Here is a 12,458-nt window from a genome sequence, read left to right as displayed (position 1 = left end):
ATGTCACAACTAAGGAGCCTGCCTGCTGCAACTAAGGAGGCAGCCTGCTGCAACTAAGACCTGGTGTAACCAAATAAATAAATAATTTTTTTTTTTTTTTTTTTTTTAAAAAGAAAGAAATAGTGTAAATGAATTCTGGGCAGCCAAGAAGTAACATGTGTCTACCTCCACCACTTTTCAGGCCTTCCCTCTCTATCATATCCTGCACAGGCCCATTTGGCTTCCAGGGAACCTTGGATGTCTGAATCTAGTGCAGATGGAGCCCTTGGTGTTGTGCAGTGTGGTGGCCCTGACTATTCACAACCACACACCAGGTCATTGCTGTGTGAGGAGGATCATTAGTATCCATTTGCTCAATACTGTTTCAGTCTCTGCTCATACCTTTTGTTAATTTCTATTGTCACCAAGTCACCCCCCCCACCATACACACACAACACACACACACACACACACCAAGTCACCCCCCCCACCATACACACACAACACACACACACACACACACACACACACACATCACAGGGAGACAAGCCAAGCCAATGATAACATCTGACAGCAACAAAAATGACCTCAGATAATAGGCATCATGGTGATAGGGGAAATTTCAAGGACGGTCAGGGTGATGGAGGGTGTTCATTACCACAGTTTTTTTTGTTTTTTTTTTTTTTTAGTTGTTTTGTTTGTTTTTTTATACTGCAGGTTCTTATTAGGCATCAATTTTATACACATCAGTGTATACATGTCAATCCCAATCGCCCAATTCAGCACACCACCATCCCCACCCCACCGCAGTTTTCCCCCCTTGGTGTCCATATGTCCATTCTCTACATCTGTGTCTCAACTTCTGCCCTGCAAACTGGCTCATCTGTACCATTTTTCTAGGTTCCACATACATGCATTAATATACGATATTTGTTTTTCTCTTTCTGACTTACTTCACTCTGTATGACAGTCTCTAGAGCCATCCACGTCTCAACAAATGACTCAATTTCGTTCCTTTTTATGGCTGAGTAATATTCCATTGTATATATGTACCACATCTTCTTTATCCATTCGTCTGTTGATGGGCATTTAGGTTGCTTCCGTGACCTGGCTATTGTAAATAGTGCTGCAATGAACATTCGGGTGCATGTGTCTTTTTGAATTACGGTTTTCTCTGGGTATATGCCCAGTAGTGGGATTGCTGGGTCATATGGTAATTCTATTTTTAGTTTTTTAAGGAACCTCCATATTGTTCTCCATAGTATTACCACAGTTTTAAATTCATCTTAGAACAAGCCATGTCATCTGTACAAAATTCATGTAAAATAAATCATTTGTTTCAAATAAACATCTCTGTTCCCTCCTTTCAGCATTGTATTTAAAAAAAATAAATTAAAAGAGTCGATACTTTTTACCCACATGTGGTTCCCATATTAACCACATGTAATCAAATCAATTATTGAGTGGTTCACTAGGAAAGAGTGATTGTCCTTCCACAGTGAGACATCTTCTCCAAATTTTCAGAGCAGCAAGCAGATATAACAAGAATATAACAATTCTTCCAGGAAAGACATTCTTTTTCCTCAGAGTGATCCAGTTCTGCCCCCACAGTGTGTAATTTGCCCCTGGAACATCCCACTATCAGCCTTTTGGATGATCCTGGGGGTACTGACTCCTAGGAACTAGGTCTCCTGATGCTCTCAGATCTACCGTGAAAAAATGTGGGCTCAGGAACTGAAGGGTGAGGACTCCCATCCTGCTAGGCTGGAGAGCGCACAGGCAAGGAGCAGTGTGTGTGGTTAAAAGGGCAGCTACCATCCCAGCTCCACCACATACCAACTGTGTGCCCTTTAACAGTCCTTTCTTTCTGAGCCTGAGTTTTCTCACCTGTAAAATGGTGATAAGAGTTCCTACCCTCTAGAGTTGTGATGGAGACAAGATGGTCCACAGAGAGAGTTTAGCATAGTGCCAGGCACATGGTACTAAATAAAGATTGGCTTTGATTAGGGTTTTGATTTGTGTTATCTTTTTTTTTCTCATTTTGTTTTTAAGTGCCCAGGAGGTAAAGCTTGGCCTGAACTCTTACTTCCATCAGGAGGACTGTCATTGACAACTTAGAGCAACCTTAAACAAGAGGAACTCAGTTAGATAACTTGGTCCTTCACTAAATATAAGAAAACAACCAGTACTTAGATTTCCCTTTACTTACCAACTTGGAAGAGCTAGCAAACAAATTTTAGTCAGCCTAAGGAATGTTTAAAAACCCTAATATCCTCTTTCTAGAGAGTTTGTCCTTCTAGTTTACATTATTTTGACTCAGTTCTGGCTCAAAGATATAATATGATGCATCACACAATCCAAAAAGGAAAAGGTCAGAGCATTATTAAGAGTGATAGCTTCGACTTATTGAGGATATACTAGACATCCTGCTATGAATGTTTTATGTGCCTTAGTGATTATTTGAGATAGGCACTGGATATGCCCATTATATAGATGAGGAAACTGAGAAATGAAATGAAAGAAAAGAAGTTTCAAAGAAATGAAATCACATTCCCAAGCTTCAACTACAAAGCTTGTTTTCTTAAACTTAGGCCACTTTGCAGTCTTCCAAAATACTTTCAGTGATTGAAAATGCTTAAAAATAATAAACCTTAATTTGAATCAATATATTCTCATGATACTTTAGGACAGACTTTAATTCTGAGTTCTAGCTGGTCTGTCTCCACTGACCAGGTCAGGTGCCTACTAGTCTGTTTCTAGGCAAAGTTTCCCGGCACTAAGTTTTCTTAGGTTCCCTCTCCCTTCTCTAAAAGAGCAAGAACTTTCCACAGGGAATATAAAACCAACCTAGAAATCATCTTGTATCAATCAGAACTCTTTCAGTTACAGTAAAGAAACTTGACTCAAACTGGCTTAAGCAAAAAAATTAAATGTATTGGCTCCTGAAACTGGAGAAGTCCAGGGGAAGGCGACTGCAGGTGAGGCTGGAAGTACTGCCTCAGATGATAGCATCAGGACTCACTTTCTCTCCATCTCTCCATCCCTCCGCTTTCCAGGTTCCTTTCTTTCTCAGGCTGCCTCTCTCCTCAAGGAAGCACATTGGCTGTCAGAAGCTCCAGACTCATAGCCTCATAGTTTCAAGTCCAGGGGGAAGACAGAAGAATTCTTTCCCTGTATCTCTAGCAAAAGTCCTAGGATGATTTACAGTTGAGCCTGATTGCACAGCTGCATTACATGTTCATTCTTGAATCAATCACTGGCACAAAGGGGAGGCCATGCTCCGATTGACCAGACCCAGGTCATGTGCCCAACTGTCATCAGAGTTACAATCAGCACCTGGATAGAGAGCTGGAGAGAGGTGGTACTGCTGTCCTACAGAGAAACCAGGATGTTGTTAACAATAGAAAGAGAATGGATGCTGAGCAACAAAATGTAAATGACCACAACGTAAACGATGTTAGGTCCTAATACCCTATGAGCCTAGGGACTCAACTACACATACTCTTAACTAAACTCTGGGCCCATGAATGACAACATGACATAACATTAGAAATCAGAACAATTCCTAAAATCATGGCCAGATAACGATCGCCAACCTATAGGTAGAGGTCCTAAGTTCGGGCAAAATATAGATTTAAAGAGTTAATATAAAGCATCTCTCACTCAACAATTAAGTTATGCCAGAGTCAATACCTGTGAATCCAGAGCAATGTAACAAGTATCAATCATCCCTCTTTCCCCACATTCACTTTGTCATGACCTTGGAAATTCCAGGATTTAAAATAAAGGAGCCATAACAGAGACTAAAGGAGCCAGAGGCAAGCAGGCTCAGAAGCTGTCAGCTTATCCTGAAGAGCTAACACAGGAGAAAGGTTCTTCTCAGATGGTGTCCATATGGTTTACATACAGTGTACATGGAATTTGTGTCAAACCTACAGCCAGGGACAAGGGTGATGCAGAAGGAACAAACCAGTCACCTTTCTTAGAGCTGGGATACACCGAGAACATGACCTCAGCCTGGCACCGGTGAATGAGAGGAGTCATTGTTGAAAGGAGCCAGTGAACTGCTAAGACGGAATGTGGCTCTGGTTGGATGAAACCGTTAGCACAGCCCTGGTACCCTTGGTTGAATATGTTATTACATTTCAAAAGTAAAGAGAAAGGTGCAACACGATAGTAGTGAATATTTTCAAAATGAAGATCAACATTTATCTGCAAATATGAATCTTCCTCAAATATAAACTGCTAATTTAAAAGGCCTCAAGTATTAAGTCTCCTAAATAAATTCTCTGTGCATCTGATTCCTTCTTCATAAAACAGCCTGGATGATGGTTTTAGTTTCAAATCTAAAATTCAACAGCAAGCATTTTCTTAGAAAAGGCAGCTACTAACTACAGAGGTATCTTAGTGCAGCGATGTGGCCTCAGGTCACACTAAAAACCACTCCCATCACCTCCGCATCCCTGTACACATTCTCCAGGTGGTGGTGATGATGATGATGATGATGAGGGTGATGGCGGCAGCTAACAGGAATCGAGCCCTTATTATATGCTAAACACTCTTCTTTACCCAAGTGCTTTACATGGATTATTTAAGTATTGCAATTATGTTCACTTAACAGATAAAAATAACAAGAGAAGGAGAAAATAGTAACCTGCACAAGGTCACAGCCTGCAAGTGACTCCCTCACCCAGATGTTTATTAACCCAGTCATCTGATTTGTGGACATGACAGTATGGATCTCAATTTTATTGCTGTCAGTAACAAGCTAGTCGTTACTTGTAATAATTGTCAGCATTTGAATTTAGATATGCATGAACAAGCCTCACATAGGTAAGGACAGGACTAAGATGATTTACGTAATTTTTTGACAGCAACTTTCTTTGACCCATCACAGAACATTCTGCCATTGAACATCTGAAACTAGAGAAGGAGAATCCTCAGGATTCAACTTGGCCACCTACCCATTTTCTGGGAGCCGTAGGGTGCTGTACAGTGTAGGGCTCTCGGTATCAGTCCTGGGTTCAAGTCCTGGCTCTGCCACTTACCAGCTGAGTCACTGGGAAATTTTCCTATCTTTTCAGTGTTAGTTTCTCTTCTATAAAGTAGAGGATAAACATCACATACCTCATAGTGGAAAAGTATGATACAAGACAGCTATGTTATTTTAGCCCCAGTAAATGCTTCACAATAGCATCATATTCAGGGTGGGAAAGTCTGAATCCCAAGATGATCAATATAAGATATCTGCAGAAGGGACAGAAAATTCAGAAGAACACAGGAAAGGATTAAATTCAGAGACAGCCATTCTATCTCTGCAAGAACTAATCTTTTTTTTTTTATATAAATTTATTTATTTTATTTTATTTATGGCTGTGTTGGGTCTTCGTTGCTGCACGCAGGCTTTTCTCTGGTTGCGAAGAGCAGGGGCTACTCTTCGTTGCGGTGAGCAGGCTTCTTATTGTGGTGGCTTCCCTTGTTGGGAGCACGGGCTCTAGGCATGCTGGCTTCAGTAGTTGTGGCACACGGGCTCAGTAGTTGTGGCTCGCGGGCTCTAGAGTGCAGGCTCAGTAGTTGTGGTGCACGGGCTTAGTTGCTCTGCAGCATGTGGGATCTTGACTGAAATAACACTCAATGTGCCACTTTGTCTTTCCTGGAGCAAAGAACAATTTTGTCATCTGTAAGAACTTCCATCAAAGTTTCCCTGATCCACTCTCACTTGTAGGTAGGGTTTTCAAATTATAACTATAGCAGCAGAGTTGCTAAGCGTGAGGAAAGGGGGGAGGGGGTTAGGAGGCACAGGTCAGGCAATTGGCCTCTACCTTTAGGAGTGCCCGTTCTTGAGATGCCAAGAAGCTGATGGTGATGGTTCAACACCTCTCAGGGAAGTATGATGCCTGCTCCAACTCATTAGTCTTGCTTTTGATAATATCTACTTCCCCACTACCAAAGCTATCCCTCCTAAAATCAGCTCTTACTCCCTTGAAAAGTGGACCAAGAAGGTGGAGAGGGTAGGAGTTTGGCTCAGTAGTTTATATTTCAGAATTCATCCCACCATCATCATCATCCCACAATATTATTTGGTCATTGGTGTTTATCAGGCATCAGAACTACTGTTGGTTGGCTCTTTTAATTCCACAACATACTTTGGAGAGTATCCACATGGTATTTGCTGCCTAAAGTTGGCAGTCAGTCGCTCTTAGAGACGATTCAAGAGAATACTTGATGAATCTTATGAGGAAGAGAAGCCAGACACAAAGGAGTACATACTGAATGATTCCATTTATATGAAGTTCAAAAACAGGTGAAACTAATCTAGTGCTAGAAGTCAAAATACTGGATGCCTTGGGTGGGGATTTCTGGGTAATAGAAATGTTCTTCATCAGACTGCTGGTTAATAGGTGTGTTTCCTTTGTGAGAAAATTCTAGCACTGTACCCTTATGCTTTTTCTATATGTATGTTATACTTCAATAAGTTTACTGAGAAGAGGAGGAGGAGGGGGAAGTAGAGGAGGAGGAGGAGAGAATGGAATAAAATAAAGGACAGAAGGAAATGAATGAAAATTTAAAACAAAAAAGTAAACACAATATTAAGAGCTTGAAAAGATGTTCAACATCATTAGTTAAAATCACAATGAGCTATCACTACATACCTATTAGAACAACTACAATTAAAAATAGTGATAATGACAAATGCTGACAAGGATGTGGAGAAACTTGATCTCTCATACACTGCCAGTGTGAATGTAAAACGGCATAACCACTCTGGAAAATGTTTTTTGCAGTATTTATGATATGATTCAACAATCACAAGCTAGGGCATTTATCTCAGAGAAACAAAAACTCATTGCACACAAAAACATGTGTACAAATATTCATAGAAACTCTATTTATAGGAAAATATTGGAAACAACTCAAATGTCAATCAATGGGTGAATGGTTGAATAAACTCTAATACATCCATATAATGGAATACTACTCAGTAATAAAAAGGAATGAATTACTGATACATGCAGCATGCCCATGGATCTCAAGGGTGTTATGCTTAGTGGAAAAGAAGTCAATCTCAAATAGCTACATACTGTGTGATTCTGTTTACAAAACATTCTCAAAGATATAAAACTGTAGAGGTGGAGAACAGATGATTGGTTACTAGGGATGGGAGGGGAATGGAGTGGGAATGGGTGTGAGTACAGAGAGTCAGGTAGCATGAGAGAGTTCTTTTGTAGTGATGAGACAGTTCTGTATCTTGATCATGGTGGTGGTTACACGAATCTATACATGGGATAAAATTACATAGAACTCACAATCCTGCAGCCTGTGTAACTAAAACCACATTCACAGAAAGATAGATGAGATGAAAAGGCAGAGGGCTATGTACGAGATGAAGGAACAAGATAAAACCCCAGAAAAACAACTAAATGAAGTGGAGATAGGCAACAATCAAGAAAAAGAATTCAGAAAAATGATAGTGAAGATGATCCAGGACCTCGGAAAAAGAATGGAAGCAAAGATCGAGAAGATGCAAGAAATGTTTAACAAAGACCTAGAAGAATTAATGAAAAAACAAAGAGATGAACAATACAATAACTGAAATGAAAAATACACTAGAAGGAATCAATAGCAGAATAACTGAGGCAGAAGAACGGATAAGTGACCTGGAAGACAGAAAGGTGGAATTCACTGCTGCAGAACAGAATAAATAAAAAAGAATGAAAAGAAATGAAGACAGCCTAAGAGACCTCTGGGAAACCATTAAATGCAACAACATTCACATTATAGGGGTCCCAGAAGAAGAAGAGAAGGAGAAAGGACCCAAGAAAATATTTGAAGAGATTATAGTCGAAAACTTCCCTAACATGGGAAAGGAAATAGCAACCCAAGTCCAGGAAACGCAGAGAGTCCCATACAGGATAAACCCAAGGAGAAACACACTGAGACACATAGTAATCAAATTGGCAAAAATTAAAAACAAAGAAAAATTATTGAAAGCAGCAAGGGAAAAATGACAGATAATATACAAGGGAACTCCCATAAGGTTAACAGCTGATTTCTCGGCAGAAACTCTACAATACAGAAGGGAGTGGCATGACATATTTAAAGTGATGTAGGGTTTCCTCATGGTGCAGTGGTTGGGAGTCTGCCTGCCAATGCAGGGGATATGGGTTCGATCCCTGGCCCGGGAGGATCCCGCATGCCACGGAGCAGCTAGGCCCGTGAGTCACAACTACTGAGCCTGCGTGCCACAACTACTGAAGCCCACGCACCTAGAGCCCGTGCTCGGCAACATGACAGGCCACCGCAATGAGAAGCCCGCTTGCCACAACTGGAGAAAGCCCGCGCACAGCAACGAAGACCCAGAGCAGCCAAAAATAAATAAATAAATACATTAAAAAAAAAAGTGATGTAAGGGAAGAATCTACAACCAATATTACTCTACACAGCAAGGATCTCATTCAGATTCGATGGAGAAATCAAAAGCTTTACAGACAAGCAAAAGTTAAGACAATTCAGCACCACCAAACCAGCTCTACAACAAATGCTAAAGGAACTTCTCTAAGTGGGAAACACAAGAGAAGAAAAGGACCTACAAAAACAAACCCAAAACAATTAAGAAAATGGTCATAGGAACATACATATCGATAATTACCTTAAACGTGAATGGATTAAATGCTCCAACCAAAAGACACAAGCTGGCTGAATGGATACAAAAACAAGACCCATCTATATGCTGTCTACAAGAGACCCACTTCAGACCTAGGGACACATACAGACTGAAAGTGAGGGGATGGAAAAAGATATTCCATGCAAATGGAAATCAAAAGAAAGCTGGAGTAGCAATACTCATATCAGATAAAATAGACTTTAAAATAAAGAATGTTTCAAGAGACGAGGAAGGACACTACTTAATGATCAAGGGATCAATCCAAGAAGAAAATGTAACAATTATAAACATATATGCACCCAACATAGGAGCACCGCAATACATAAGGCAACTGCTAACAGCTGTAAAAGAGGAAACTGACAGTAACACAATAATAGTGGGGGACTTTAACACCTCACTAACACCAATGGACAGATCATCCAAACAGAAAATTAATAAGGAAACACAAGCTGTAAATGACGCAATAGACCAGATAGATTTAATTGATATTTACAGGACATTCCATCCAAAAACAGCAGATTACACTTTCTTCTCAAGTGTACATGGAACATTCTTCAGGATAGATCACATCTTGGGTCACAAATCAAGCCTCAGTAAATTTAAGAAAATTGAAATCATATCAAGCATCCTTTCTGACTACAACGTTATGACATTAGAAATCAATTACAGGGAAAAAAATGTAAAAAACACAAACACATGGAGGCTAAACAATACGTTACCAAATAACCAAGACATCACTGAAGAAATCAAGGAGGAAATAAAAAAATACCTAGAGACAAATGAAAATGAAAACACGACGATCCAAAACCTATCGGATGCAGCAAAAGCAGTTCTAAGAGGGAAGTTTATAGCAATACAAGCCTACCTAAAGAAACAAGAAAAATCTCAAATAAACAATCTAACCTTACACCTAAAGGGCCTAGAGAAAGAAGAACAAACAAAACCCAAAGTTAGCAGAAGGAAAGAAATCATAAAGATCAGAGCAGAAATAAATGAATTAGAAACTAAGAAAACAATAGAAAAGATCAATAAAACTAAAAGCTGGTTCTTGGAGAAGATAAACAAAATTGATAAACCATTAGCCAGACTCATCAAGAAAAAGAGGGAGAGGACTCAAATCAATAAAATTAGAAATGAAAAAGGAGAAGTTACAACAGACACCACAGAAATACAAAGCATCCTAAGAGACTACTACAAGCAACTCTATGCCAATAAAATGGACAACCTGGAAGAAATGGACAAATTCTTAGAAAGGTATAACCTTCCAAGACTGAACCAGGAAGAAACAGAAAATATGAACAGACCAATCACAAGTAATGAAATTGAAACTGTGATTAAAAATCTTCCAACAAACAAAAGTTCAGGACCAGATGGCTTCACAGGTGAATTCTATCAAACATTTAGAGAAGAGCTAACACCCATCCTTCTCAAACTCTTCCAAAAAATTGCAGAGGAAGGAACACTCCCAAACTCATTCTATGAGGCCACCTTCACCCTGATACCAAAACCAGACAAATACTACAAGAAAAGAAAAGTACAGACCAATATCACTGATGAATATAGATGCAAAAATCCTCAACAAAATACTAGCAAACAGAATCCAACAACACATTAAAAGGCTCATACACCATGATCAAGTGGGATTTATCCCAGGGATGCAAGGATTCTTCAATATATGCAAATCAATTAATGTGATACACCATCTTAACAAATTGAAGAAGAAAAACCATATGATCATCTCAATAGATGCAGAAAAAGCTTTTGACAAAATTCAACACCCACATATGATAAAAACCCTCCAGAAAGTAGGCATAGAGGGAAATTACCTCAACATAATAAAGGTCATATATGACAAACCCACAGCCAACATCGTCCTCAATGGTGAAAAACTGAAACCATTTCCACTAAGATCAGGAACAAGACAAGGTTGCCCATTCTCACCACTATTATTCAACATTGTTTTGGAAGTTTTAGCCACAGCAATCAGAGAAGAAAAAGAAATAAAAGGAATACAAATTGGAAAAGAAGAAGTAAAACTATCACTGTTTGTAGATGACATGATACTATACATAGAGAATCCTAAAGATGCCACCGGAAAACTACTAGAGCTAATCAATGAATTTGGTAAAGTTGCAGGATACAAAATTAATGCACAGAAATCTCTTGCATTCCTATACACTAAGATGAATAATCTGCAAGAGAAATTAAAGAAACACTCCCATTTACCATTGCAACAAAAAGAATAAAATACCTAGGAGTAAACCTACCTAGGGAGAGAAAAGACCTGTATGCAGAAAACTATAAGACACTGATGAAAGAAATTAAAGATGATACAAACAGATGGAGAGATATACCATGTTCTTGGATTGGAAGAATCAATAATGTGAAAATGACTATATGACCCAAAGCAATCTACAGATTCAATGCAATTCCTATCAAATTACCAATGGCATTTTTTACAGAACTAGAACAAAAAGTCTTAAAATTTGTATGGAGACACAAAAGACCCCAAATAGCCAAAGTGGTGTTGAGGGAAAAAAACGGAGTTGGAGGAATCAGACTCCCTGACTTCAGACTATAACACAAAGCTACAGTAGTCAAGACGATATGGTACTGGCACAAAAACAGAAATATAGATCAATGGAATAGGATAGAAAGCCCAGAGATAAACCCACATACCTATGGTCAACTAATCTATGACAAAGGAGGCAAGGATATACAATGGAGAAAAGATAGTCTCTTCAATAAGTGATGCTGGGAAAACTGCACAGCTACTTGTAAAAGAATGAAATTAGAACACTCCCTAACACCATACACAAAAATAAACTCAAAATGGATTAAAGACTTAAATGTAAGACCGGACACTGTAAAACTCTTAGAGGAAAACATAGGAAGAACACTCTCTGACATAAATCACAGCAAGATCTTTTTTGATCAGCCTCCTAGATTAATGGAAACAAAAACAAAAATAAACAAATGGGACCTAATGAAACTTAAAAGCTTTTGCACAGGAAAGGAAACTACAAACAAGACGAAAAGACAACGTCAGATTGGGAGAAAATATTTGCAAATGAATCAACTGACAAAGGATTAATCTCCAAAATATATAAATAGCTCATGCAGCTCAATATTAAAAAAACAAACAACCCAATCCAAAAATGGGCAGAAGACCTAAATAGACATTTCTCCGAAGAAGACATACAGATGGCCAACAAGCACATGAAAAGCTGCTCAACATCACTAATTATTAGAGAAATGCAAATCAAAACTACAGTGAGGTATCACCTCACACCAGTTAGAATGGGCATCATCAGAAAATCTACAAACAACAAATGCTGGAGAGGGTGTGGAGAAAAGGGAACCCTCTTGCACTGTTGGTGGGAATGTAAATTGATACAGCCACTATGGAGGACAGTATGGAGGTTCCTTAAAAAACTAAAAATAGAATTACCATATGACTCAGCAATCCCACTACTGGGCATATACCCAGAGAAAACCATAATTCAAAAATACACATGTAGGGGCTTCCCTGGTGGTGCAGTGGTTAAGAATCCACCTGCCAATGCAGGGGACATGGGTTCGAGCCCTGGTCCGGGAAGTTCCCACATGCCGCAGAGCAACTAAGCCCATGCACCACAACTATTGAGCACATGTGCCACAACTACTGAAGCCCGTGTGCCTAGAGCCTGTGCTCTGCAACAAGAGAAGACACTGCAATGAGAAGCCCACGCACCACAATGAAGAGTAGCCCTTGCTTAACACAACTAGAGGAAGCCCGTGCACAGCAACGAAGACCCAATGCAGCCAAAAAAAA

This window comes from Balaenoptera borealis (genome assembly GCF_965194805.1).
Source record: "Balaenoptera borealis genome assembly, chromosome: 2".
Classification (NCBI taxonomy): domain Eukaryota; kingdom Metazoa; phylum Chordata; class Mammalia; order Artiodactyla; family Balaenopteridae; genus Balaenoptera; species Balaenoptera borealis.
The sequence above is the reverse complement of the archived record's forward strand: the minus strand, read 5'-3'. Positions refer to the sequence as shown.